This window comes from Xyrauchen texanus, chromosome 38 (assembly GCF_025860055.1).
Source record: "Xyrauchen texanus isolate HMW12.3.18 chromosome 38, RBS_HiC_50CHRs, whole genome shotgun sequence".
Lineage (NCBI taxonomy): Eukaryota > Metazoa > Chordata > Actinopteri > Cypriniformes > Catostomidae > Xyrauchen > Xyrauchen texanus.
In genome coordinates this window covers 1364518-1376514 of record NC_068313.1, presented here as the reverse complement: position 1 = coordinate 1376514, position 11997 = coordinate 1364518, and the positions used below count along the sequence as shown (strand labels likewise).

General features: G+C 43.5%; 1 long non-coding RNA gene across 1 annotated transcript; it reads left to right on the top strand.

Annotated features, from left to right (window-relative positions):
• Positions 1-2645: 2645 nt before the first annotated feature.
• On the top strand, positions 2646-8808 carry LOC127631940 (uncharacterized). The gene is made up of 3 exons (XR_007969024.1): positions 2646-2657; positions 4956-5031; positions 8657-8808. It is a non-coding gene; the product is annotated as an uncharacterized LOC127631940 (long non-coding RNA).
• Positions 8809-11997: the final 3189 nt, after the last annotated feature.

Genomic DNA, 11997 nt, shown 5'->3' with positions numbered 1-11997 from the left:
CATACTGTGGATAGAAATTACAGGGAAAGTTACTGGTATGATAATTGTGGTTATATTATATTACTGTTATATTTAGTGTATTGCTAATCAATATATTGTTACTTCCCAGATGACAGCGGCTCACTTCAAGAGCAGGTGAAGCAAGTTGGGACAATGTTGAAGATGTTTGCTCGCACTGGGCAATCAGGTACAACTTGCAAACAACACCTGTTGTTGTTGGTTTAATTCCCACTGGGGCCACCTGTACATGTAGTAGACCTAGATATAAATGTCATAGTTTAGTAGTTGAAGGACCAGGACTGACTACTTTATTCTTTTATTCTGGGAACCCCTGTAGGTGCAGATCAAACCCTAATGCTGCGACGTCTTGGAGAGTTTGGCGATGTTGTGCGTAGCATGGACAACAAAATGCTATGCTGCAACATTTCAGTGCCAATGTGTCTGTTGGAGAGTTATCCCTGCCAGGGGATCTGTTACTCCCCCCTAGACACCCAGGAAGATTTGGCGTTGCTTGACAACAGTTTGAGGCAGGATAAAGAGCTCCAGCAACGATTTGTAAGTGTGCCGATTTCGTTTATAACGCCATAGGGTAATCTACAAAGTAAAATTAAGATTGTACACTGCATATTCTACAGTCTGAATCCACAGCCTGTCACATTTTAAATTTATGAGAAGCTTCAGAGAAATGTAATTTGTAACACTTTTATTTTTGTATTTTCAGCTTCGGTTTTTGGCAATCAAATGTGGGAGGGACCTAAAGACAACCGTGTGGCGAATGCTTCAGAGTATCTTCTCTAATCACCTTTCCATCAATACAACCTGGACTGGTGTAGGGGATAAAGCATGTTTTAGAGACATGTTCCTGAAGACCATTGTTCAAAGTAAGTTGGATATTTTTTTATATTTAAGTAGATGTGTATGACCTTATGCCATTCAAATGGAATGACAGATCTTTATTTTCTACAGGAGCCATCCGGAAGAACCCGGCAACCCAGGATGCCACTGATGAGGCGATCCAGGTTAACATTACACGTTACCTGAAAGGAGCATCTGAACGTGAAGGTGGAAAAAGGCGCCGCACAGCTGAGAGGGACCCACAGCCGACCCCTTAAACCTAGGCTGACTACTGACACCCCAGCATCACTGACAACTGTAACGCTTTCTTTATCCTGCAGTCAGTAACATCAAGACCCCTAAAAAATCCTGCTAAAAGTGTCAGACTACACTCACCCAATCCACACAGTTCACTGTGGAAATTGCACTTTTTTTCTCTCTCTCTCTCTCTCTCTCGTGACCCTGCCTTGAGGGCAGCTCCTTGGATGACTATGGGATGGTTTGTCCTTTTATACAGGCGCACGAGGAATCACTGAAGATATGCCAATTTGCACTGCCTCATTCTGGAGGTCGGGGAAATCCGGTGATTCTTAGCCCACTACGCCATGCAGACCCCAACCACTCCAGACATTCTGATTGGCTGTGTTCTCTACAGCCAGATTTTCTGCTGTTAATTATATTTATTCCCACTTGTTGTCATGTGAAAGTTGATTGTCAAAATGTATATTATACCTGTTATCCTGCACATTCCTTGATACCAAAGATCTCAATTATTTCATACACAATTTGCTGCTTATTTCATTGTTACAGTGCTTAACTATTCTATTTTTAAATATAGCTTGTAAATCCTAGATTATACATCTAATATTGATATCTGCACTTTATCTGGTATCAAATATTCTACTTACTGTGACTTTGGCTTATTTCAATCCGTCCAGTGCTTAACTGATTCTATTATAGTTCAAGTCAAATCCAATTTCATACCTCTGATACTTGATATTGCACATTAACTAGTACCAAAAATTCTACTTTCATTCCATCACAGTGCTTAACTGTTATTCTATTGTTACATATAGCTTGTAAATCCTTGTGCCACAGTCAGCATTGCAGTTGGTATATTCTACTCCAGAGCTTTACTCTAAATTATTACCACTTAACCTATTGTTAGAAATGACTTGTAAATATGATGTTATACCTCAATTTATTTGGTATCCTGCACTTTCTTTGGTTCCAAATATCCTCATTGCTTGTGTTTACTGGTAATTCTTTTCATCCCAGAGCTGACCTCTTTATATTATTAACAATTATTGTAAGTGTTACAATAGTGTTTTTTTTTTTTTTTTTTTTTACCAAAATTTAATTGGAAACCTGCATGTTCTTTGTGTGTGTGTGTGTGTGTGTGTGTGTGTGTGTGTGTGTGTGTGTGTGTGTGTGTGTGTGTGTGTGTGTGTGTGTGTGTGTGTGTGTGTGTATATATGCGTGTTTGTATTTTTCTGTTATTTATATTTCAGTGATCTGACATCTTGTTTCAATGACAGTTACTGTACTTTGAAATGTGGAATTAAAACGCCAAATGGAAATTTGTCTGGTTTGATCAATCATTATTCTAGATAAACTGCATGCTATAAATATAAAAAAAAAGGTCCGCCTTCGATATAACGGCGGATGGCCAGCGGGCCGGCCACGCGGCAACAGCTGTTCTGACGATTTGTGCTACCCATCGATATGTGCTACTTACTGGTTATGCGCATGTGCAGACTCACAGTTTTGTTCTGCGTTACCACGCCCATAAATCTACGCATCCTTGCTGTGGAGACTTGACGGTGAGCATTGCAATATCTTTAATCCTTTTTTTTATTATATAATTTGACATGTGAACGTGTAAATGTTAGCATGCACACCTTATTTTCAGCATAATATAGCAATTAGCTATTTGTGCAACATATACGCGCAAAAAGTGCCAGAGTGTGTGAAATGTGTACAGAGTAGGTAGCAGCACTTGACACGTAAGTAATCAGAATGTGCTAATGTTTATGTAGTGTGATATGGCGTGAGGCTTTAAAATAAATAAATAAATGTACTGTTTTGCCAGATTCAGAGTACTTTCATCATTTATTTAGTTTCAAAAAACTGGGAGCATTATTTGATAGGGCACGTTGGTTTATCAAACTATGCAACTCCTGACATCTTAAAGATGCTATTACAGAATATGCTGCTCCTGACATCTTGAAGGCATAATTACAAAATATCTCAACATACTCTCCATATTCATAAGGTGCATATGGAGTGAGTAGTGATGTAAAATAAAGTGAATTTGCACTGGGAGCATTATTTGATAGGGCACGTTGGTCTATCAAAATATGCAACTCCTTACATCTTGAAGACATTATTATGTAGGCTAGTATTGTTTTTTCTAATGACAGTGAACATAAGGTAAATATTCATGTGTCAAAAAATGCTAACTACCATATGAATATTTGTACGGTCAGCCAGCTGAACAAGAATAACTGAAAGTTTCAGTTAGGAAAGGTGTGCTTTGACAGGTCAAAGATGAATATTTTATGATAATTTTTACTTTTCACACAGTTTTAAAAATAAAAACAGTACAGTATACAGTACTCATAACTTATCATTTTATTTTAATTGTTGGCCTATTTCATATAATATAAAATAAAGTCATTTTTACTTGTTATATCAAATGTGATAATAGCTGGTTCATTTAAAATATAAAAATATGCTCCCCATACACTTACCCTGTTTTAAATGAAATAACGATGTCTTAATATTGTGAGATTTACATCATTATGGAAACAGTAGCTAGAGAATGAATCGACATTCTCTGTGATCGATTCGCGCTTGGGTAGCATTTTTCGACAAGGCAGCACAAATCGTCAGAACACCGCCGGCGGTGCGCCGTCAAACGTGTTTGCGATATCGACATTCTGCCGCTTCTACTGCCTCCGGAGCACCACCAGCGGCCCGCCGACTCATTGCTATCTGGGTAGCAGTCACACCATTATGTTAGCGATTGATTTTTGTTTTAAAATTGCTTTGAGCATGCCACAGACCGGTATAGCTGGGGTTTACATTTGAAGTGATATCATTGTCAGTCTGTCTGATCCATACAAGTCGCCATTTATTTTGTCTGCTTTATCCCTGCTCTGCCTGTCACTGCTAGACTGATATCTGCAACAGCTGGACTGATTCCCCATCTCCGTACACCAGGAATAACTGAAAGGCTGGTTGTTGGAGTTATTCTTGTATCCATTTATTTTAGTGTCTATTTCTTTCAGACTTTATCCAAATGGAAAATCAGGTGATTTTAATGACAGGGTACCAAGTAGGAATGCATAACTACAAGGCTGCAGTAATAACTTTACAAATAGCTGAAAACAAGATTAAAATGATGAGAATGGCAAAAAAACATGGTATGAAAAAAAAATCTACAGGGATTTTGGTATGGATCTATATTACCCAAAACAGACACACGCAAATACCTGTTGTACTTATCTCTAATTTCAGAAAGAAGTGGTCTATGTTGGGTGTTTTCCATACCAAACCACAGTAACGCAACCAGTCTTGCAGTCATTCTTGGAGTACGGAGATGAAAAATCAGTCAGATTGTTGCAAATATCACTGTACATAGTGTTAGTAGGGCTGTGACCTGCAGATTGGCAGGTGAACCAAACAAACTGTATGGCAGCTGGTACAGATCAGTCAGACTATGAACATCTAACTTTATCTGATAACTGCCCCAGTCATATTTGAGCTTTCACCTCATCTAACACATAATACACCAGTCATAAAGATACTAAATCCTGACTGTATGCTATTGATGATATTGATTATATGCTAACTGATGCCACAGTTGTTTCAACTGACTGAAAAGATGGCGGAACATCAGGAGTTATGTCACCTAGACCACATAACTGAAAAACCTCTATGGAGAATCAGCTCTAATATTTACATCTACTAAAAAGATCTCTTCTTCCCATGTATCAGTATTGCTGTCAACCATATATGTCTGGCATTTTAACTAAACTATGATGTTTTCTACCATCTGCAGCTGAGGACCTCACAAAATGTATTTTCACAATGACAGCAGTGCAAATTTATTCCAGATAAGGCGAGTACTGCTGGAAGAATTTCCCAAGATGAGAAATTTGTGTGGTGGTTGGGTGCTTACGAAAGCTTCAGGTGAGATTTTTTTTTTTTCTCCATCGTTATAGAAAGTATCTAGACCTGTTATATATCCAATAAGCACAAAAGGTCTGTTTGTATTAAATGTTAAGCATGTATGGTGCTATGTTATCTTGAGTAATGGCATATTCTAAGGAAGAAAAAGCCATATGAATGAGCTAATAAAGTGTTTTATGTTTCAAATCAAATCAAATCACTTTATTGTCACACGATCATGTACACAAGTGCAACAGTGGGTGAAAGTCTTGAGTGTAGTTCAGAGCAACATAGCAGTCATGACAGTGACGAGACATATACCAATTACAGTAAACAACATATTTACACAACACAATAATTATATACAATGTACAGTAGACAATACACACAATATAGAATACACAATATACAATAAGTAAGAGTATATGAAATATATATAAGTAGTTGTATTGAGGAGAATATGTTGATAGTCCAGTGTGAGATTATAGATGAATAAAGTGCAGTGCTAATTATTGATCCTGATAGATCAAGTGTTCAACAGTCTGACTGCTTGGGGGAAGAAGTTGTCATGTAGTCGGCTGGTGCGGGTCCTGATGCTGCGATACCGCCTGCCTGATGGTAGCAGTGAGAACAGACCATGACTCGGGTGGCTGGAGTCTTTGATGATCCTCCGCCTTGTATATATGTCCCGGAGGGAGGGAAGCTCACCTCCGATGATGTTTCTGGTAGTTCGCACCACCCTTTTCAGGGCTTTGTGGGAGTGGGCGGTGCTATTGCCGTACCAGGCGGTGATGCAGCCAGTCAGGATGCTCTCTACAGTGCTGGTGTAGAACCGTGTGAGGATGTGGTGGTTAATTCCAAACTTCCTCAGCCGTCTCAGGAAGAAGAGGCGCTGGTGAGCCTTCTTCACAACGGCCTCAGTGTGGACGGACCATGTGAGTTCCTCAGTAATGTGGACACCGAGGAACTTGAAACTGCTGACTCTCTCTACCGGTGCTCTGTTAACGGTGATGGGGCTGTGTTCTCTGTCTTTCCTCCTGAAGTCCACTACAAGCTCCTTGGTTTTACTGACGTTGAGGAAGAGGTTGTGCTCCTGACACCAGTGTGTCAGAGTGTGCACCTCCTGTCTGTAGGCTCTTTCATCATTGTCAGTGATCAGACCTACCACCGTTGTATCGTCAGCAAACTTAATGATGACATTGGAGCTATGTGTTGCCACACAGTCATGTGTGTATAGGGAATACAGGAATGGGCTGAGAACACAGCCCTGTGGGGCTCCAGTGTTGAGAGTCAGTGATGAGGAGATGTTGTTGCCCATTCTAACCACCTGACGTCTGTCTGACAGGAAGTCCAGGATCCAGCTGCACAGCGAGCTGTTTAAGCCCAGAGCCCGGAGTTTCTCATCAAGCTTGGAGGGCACTATGGTGTTGAATGCTGAGCTGTAGTCTACAAACAGCATTCTCACATATGTGTTCCTTTTTTCCAGATGGGAGAGAGCAGTGTATATTGTAGATGCAATGGCATCATCAGTGGAGTGGTTGTTGCGGTAGGCAAACTGCAATGGGTCCAAAGAGGTGGGCAGAACAGAGCAGATGTAATCTCTGATTAACCTCTCAAAGCATTTGCTGATGATGGGGGTCAGAGCAACAGGACGCCAGTCATTTAAGCAAGTGATTTTGGCTTGCTTAGGTACAGGCACAATCGTTGATGTTTTGAAGCATGTGGGGACTACAGACAGGGAGAGGGACAGATTGAAAATGTCAGTAAAAACACCAGCCAGTTGATTCGCGCACGCTCTGATGACGCGGCCCGGAATGCCGTCTGGACCAGCGGCTTTGCGGATGTTCACCCGTCGGAATGATCGGGTTACATCCACAACAGAGACGGAGAGTGAACCAACCTCTGTAGCGTCAGCCGCGAGTGCTCTCTCCGCGAGGGCGGCGTTATTGTCCTCGAAACGAGCATAAAATGTATTAAGTTCGTCCGGGAGAGATGCAGCGGTGTTCACGGCGGAGTCTTTATTCCGTTTGTAGTCCGTGATGGTATTAATTCCCTGCCACATACTTCTGGAGTCAGTGGTGTTGAACTGACCTTCAAGTTTGTGCCTGTACTGGCGTTTGGCTGCACTGATAGTGTTACGGAGGGCATAACTGGCTTGTTTACGCTCCTCCATGTTAGAAGAATTAAAAGCGGAGGTCCGCGCAGTGAGTGCCGCGCGAACATCGCTGTTAACCCATGGTTTCTGGTTGGGGTATATCCATATTGTTTTGGTCGGAACAACGTCCTCTACGCACTTCCTGATGAAACACGTTACGCTGTCAGCGTAACGTTTTCAAAGGGGGCAGTGGACAAAGAAAGACCACTCCATTGCCTCAGGGTGCTGAAGGGTACTAAGTTCTTAAGTCTTCATCAAACAGTGGGAAAAATGTAATATACATTGTCCCACTTCAAGAAAAAATAGATACTACCCAACTGCCATATGATGCTGCAGACTTTGAAAGAATGCCAAAAAACACATGCATGACTTGTGGAAAGTCTTGTGGAGATAATGTAAGCTGTCTTCTATATTTAAGTTGTTTTAAAAAGAAATATAAAAAACACTTTCAAGTTCTCAGCTATAATTTGATGGAATCCTTGTAGTGTAATTCAGTATTCAGCTGACAAGTCATTGTTATAAAGGATTGACCATTGTATTTTATATTCAAAGACAGAGGAAGCAGACCAGACAGCAGAACAGGATTCAGATCTTATTTGTGTAGTAAGCCATCAGTGATGTTTCAGGGCCATATTAAAGCTGGATTCCAGATCAATTACATGGACTGATACCATGATATCACATCTTCTTTTATTCTTCGGTTCATATACCACTGTAGTATTTTCAGATTCAGGTTTATTTATATACCTTTTTATATCCACTTGACCCTTGGGACTCCTGTCCAATTTGTGGAAAGCAGTTTCCTGCAGAGATTGTTACCTATCATGCAAGTTCATGTGGGGAAAGGTGTCGCAAGCATGATTAAAAAAAAACAGTAGTGCCAGTGCTGTGAGATCAATCGATTAAATTGATTCATTTGAATTTGCGTTCTAAAAAGGTGAAAAAAAAGCTTAATTGTAACATCCAGATTTAAAACAACTCTTGGCAGACTAATTAAAATAGTCTAATTATTTTTCTTTCCTTTTTTAAAGATATAAAATAATTCTAACAATAAATAATTATGATTCTAAAATAAGTATTTGAATTTTAGTATGTCTTGCTCTTTGTTTAGTTTAAGTGAAAAGCAAGAAAATCTAGATTTTCATCTCACTCAGCGATAGTCCACACATTATTACAAACGACATTGTCAAATTACTAAAGTAAACTTAATCTTTAATCTGGTGTAAAGTCATGCTTAAACAGTTCTAACTTACTTTAAATGTACACACTGTAGACTGCAACTCATTTACTGACTATAAGTATACATTACTGGACTTTTACCAATCATAATGCTTACAGACTACAGTCAGGTATGCCACACGGCACAATGCTTTTTGAGGTCTGCGGAGGTCTTTTGTTCAATGGTCTAAGTGTGATACTTAGACTATATAAATGAGAGTGTGTAAATTTGCTTGTTATAGTGTGTTTATGTATTGATGTTAACATTTGCAGAGATTATCTCCACATCTACGCTGCCTGACTCCGGAAATGTGCATATGGTCTCTGAAAGCAGCACTGGTGCCTAATTTTTCTCTGTCGACTCACACTTCACACAAGACCTAGCATATCAGCTACCCTTCCACGGGAGGATATCCCATTAAGGTCCAGACCTGTAAAAATGGATGATATGGGTTAGTTTTGATTCATTCATTCAAAATAAGTTAACTTAATACAATTGGCCATTATTGTGAAAGATGCTCCAATTGAGAAATCTAATTTGTAATACCAAATTGGCAATGTAGACATTACAAAATGTCTGAGTCAGACTGGTCCACACTTCTTAACATACTAGTGCACGTGGCCTACATGGACGAGTGTGGACCATGTAGCCATGCGGTCTGTGTTAAGTGTATGAGTCTGTGTGGTCTACAGTACATTTGCTCATGGAGACTTAATTGACTCAAGTGCATTGAGTGAGCACAGAATGCAGACCAAGTTGATTCAGACATCTTGGTACAGGTAGAAAGCAAGTAAAAATCATGGATTGTGGCTGTAAACAACTTTTTTCATTTTCAGCTTGGAAAAGCATTCAGTCCAAAACTGGCAGCAGAGCATTACAGTAGACAGTGGCTGCAAAACAAAGAAGATGAGCCAACTCTGAAAATTAAAATAGACATCAGGGATGATGTAGAGGAGCAAGAGGGCACAATCCTCAACTTTTACAAGGCTTCCAACATTGATTGGGCTAGACCATTCCAAGCTAAACTACAGGGTACTGTAACTTGACGGACAGTAAGCTGTACATATGATGTACACCTTATTAGTTAAATTACATGTAAAGAGAGCATGGTGTCACGTTCCTGTGTTGTCTGCCCCGCATTTTCTGTTTCACATGTCACTTATCACGTTCCATGTCACGTTTTCCTTGTTGTCCGCCCCGTGTTTCACTGTCTGTGTATAAAACTACATTTCCCATGGTTCCCGTCCCTCATCACCACTGCCACAGCGTTATTGTCCGCACCTGAATGTCGTTTGTTATCTTCCTGTGTCGCTGTATTTAACCCCGCTTGTTTCTCCATTCCTCTGTCGGTCTTTGATGTATGTGGACGCCTGTTATCCATGCTCTCTGTCTTTGTTTATCCCCCGGTTAACCCTTTGTATGCCTTCCGTGTTTTGTTTTACTTTTAACCCTTTGTACGCCTTCCGTGTTTTGTTTTACTTTTTCCCATCGTGGATGTTTCCTTTGTTCTTGCTTTCCTTTCGTGTTGCCCTTTTTCAATAAAGCTCCGCTGCAATTAGATCCTCATCCCGTGTCTGCCTTCACCTACAATCCTGACAGAAAGACCGGCCCTAAAATGGATCTAGCAGCGGTTTTCACCGAACTGGCCCAGGCGAATTTGACCGTTCGCGAGAACTCACGTCTCTTCTCCACTGTCGCCATCCACACCGGGTTCGACGACGCTTCCCTGAAAACCATCTACAGGGTCGGGTTACCATCACGCCGGAACCCGGAGAGCACACGTGGAGGGGAGTACGTGAGTCTCGTGCTGAAGAAACTCGCGGCCGAGGAACCACCCCTCTTGATTCCGGCTTTCGAGCCTGAGCCCATGCCTACCCTGATCGACGAGCCAGCACTGCCAACTTCGTCTGCCCGGAGGAGGAGGAGAAGAAAAGCTTCCGCTCTCCAGCTCACGCCGGCCACGATCAGCGAGCCAGCACCTGGGCCTGCCACGGTCAGCGAGCCAGCGCCCACGCCTGCCACGGTCAGCGAGCCAGAGCCCACGCCTGCCACGGTCAGCGAGCCAGAGCCCACGCCTGCCACATCGACCGTCTCAGAGCCAGCGCCTGTAGACTCGACCGTCCCAGAGCCAGCGCCTGTAGCCTCGACCGTCCCTGAGCCAGCGCCAGTAGCCTCGACCGTCCCTGAGCCAGCGCCAGTAGCCTCAACCGTCCCTGAGCCAGCGCCAGTAGCCTCGACCGTCCCTGAGCCAGCGCCAGTAGCCATGACCGTCCAAGAGCCAGCGCCAGTAGCCATGACTCTCCAAGAGCCAGCGCCCCTCGAGCCTTCCAAGGCTCCGCCTCTCGAGCCTTCTAGGGCTCCTCCTCCCGAGCCTCCCAGGGCTCCGCCTCCCAAGTCTCGAGTCTTCCAGGGCTCCTCCTCCCGAGCCTCCCAGGGCTCCGCCTCAAGTCTCTCGAGTCTTCCAGGACTCCTCCTCCCGAGCCTTCCAGGGCTCCGCCTCTCAAGTCTCTCGAGCCTCCCAGGGCTCCACCCCTCAAGTCACTCGAGTCTTCCAGGGCTCCGCCTCTCGAGCCGTCCAGGGCTCCGCCTCCTGAGCCTTCCAAGGCTCTGCCCCCCGAGCCTCCTATGGCGCCACCTCCCTCGGCTCTGCCTCCAGAGCCTTCCAGGTCTCCGCCCCTAAATCCTCCTACGGCGCCACCTTTCCTCGGCTCCACCTCCTGAGCCTTCCTCGGCTCCACCTCCTGAGCCTTCCTCGGCCCGGCCTCCGGGGCCTCCCTCGGCTCCGTCTCCTGAGCCTCCCTCGGCTCCACCTCCAGAGCCTTCCAGGCCTCCGCCTCTAGAGCTACCTACGGCGCCACCGCTCTCGGCTCCACCTCCTGAGCCCCCAGAGCTTTCCATGGTTCCGCCTCCCTTGGCTCTGTCTCCTGGGCCTCCCGAGCCATCCTCGGCTCCGCCTTCTTTGGCTCCGCCTCCTGGGCCTTCCTCGGCTCCGCCTCCTGGGCCTCCCACGGCTCCGCCTCCTGAGCCTCCAGAGCCTCCCTCAGCTTCGTCTCCAGACCCTCCCTCAGCTCCGCCTCCGGGACCTGTCCCTGTCCTGTGGCTGCCTCCCAGGCTTCCTCAGGGATGTGATTTTTCCGGATTAATCTGGAATTCCGGATTTTCCGACCTGAAAATGTGACCTACGTGAATCATGTAGATCTGTAAAAAAAACTGTGGGGGGGGGTTAGAATCGCAAGCTCCAAACCGCGCACAGAAGAGAGGGAGAGCGTGAGAGTCCCGCATGTAAACGCCCCCCGTCTTCCAATCCTAGTGACGACGTCCCTGTCAAGAACATCGCCGGATCGGATGATCTGGGTATGTATTATTGCTTGTGTCTATATAACAGTTATAACCTATAAGTTATTAATTTGAATTTGTTGTCGATTGATTAGATGAGCGATTTTGATTGATTTTCCACTATGGTAGGATGTTTAAGCTGCATTAACATTACTTGTATTTGCTAGCTATACAATAATAAGATAGCTAAGTTAGCTACTTCTAGCCACCCTTAAAACTTTGCTGTATGAATCGTTGTATGATGTATAAGTCGTTTTCAAGGTTTTGGCAACTTATA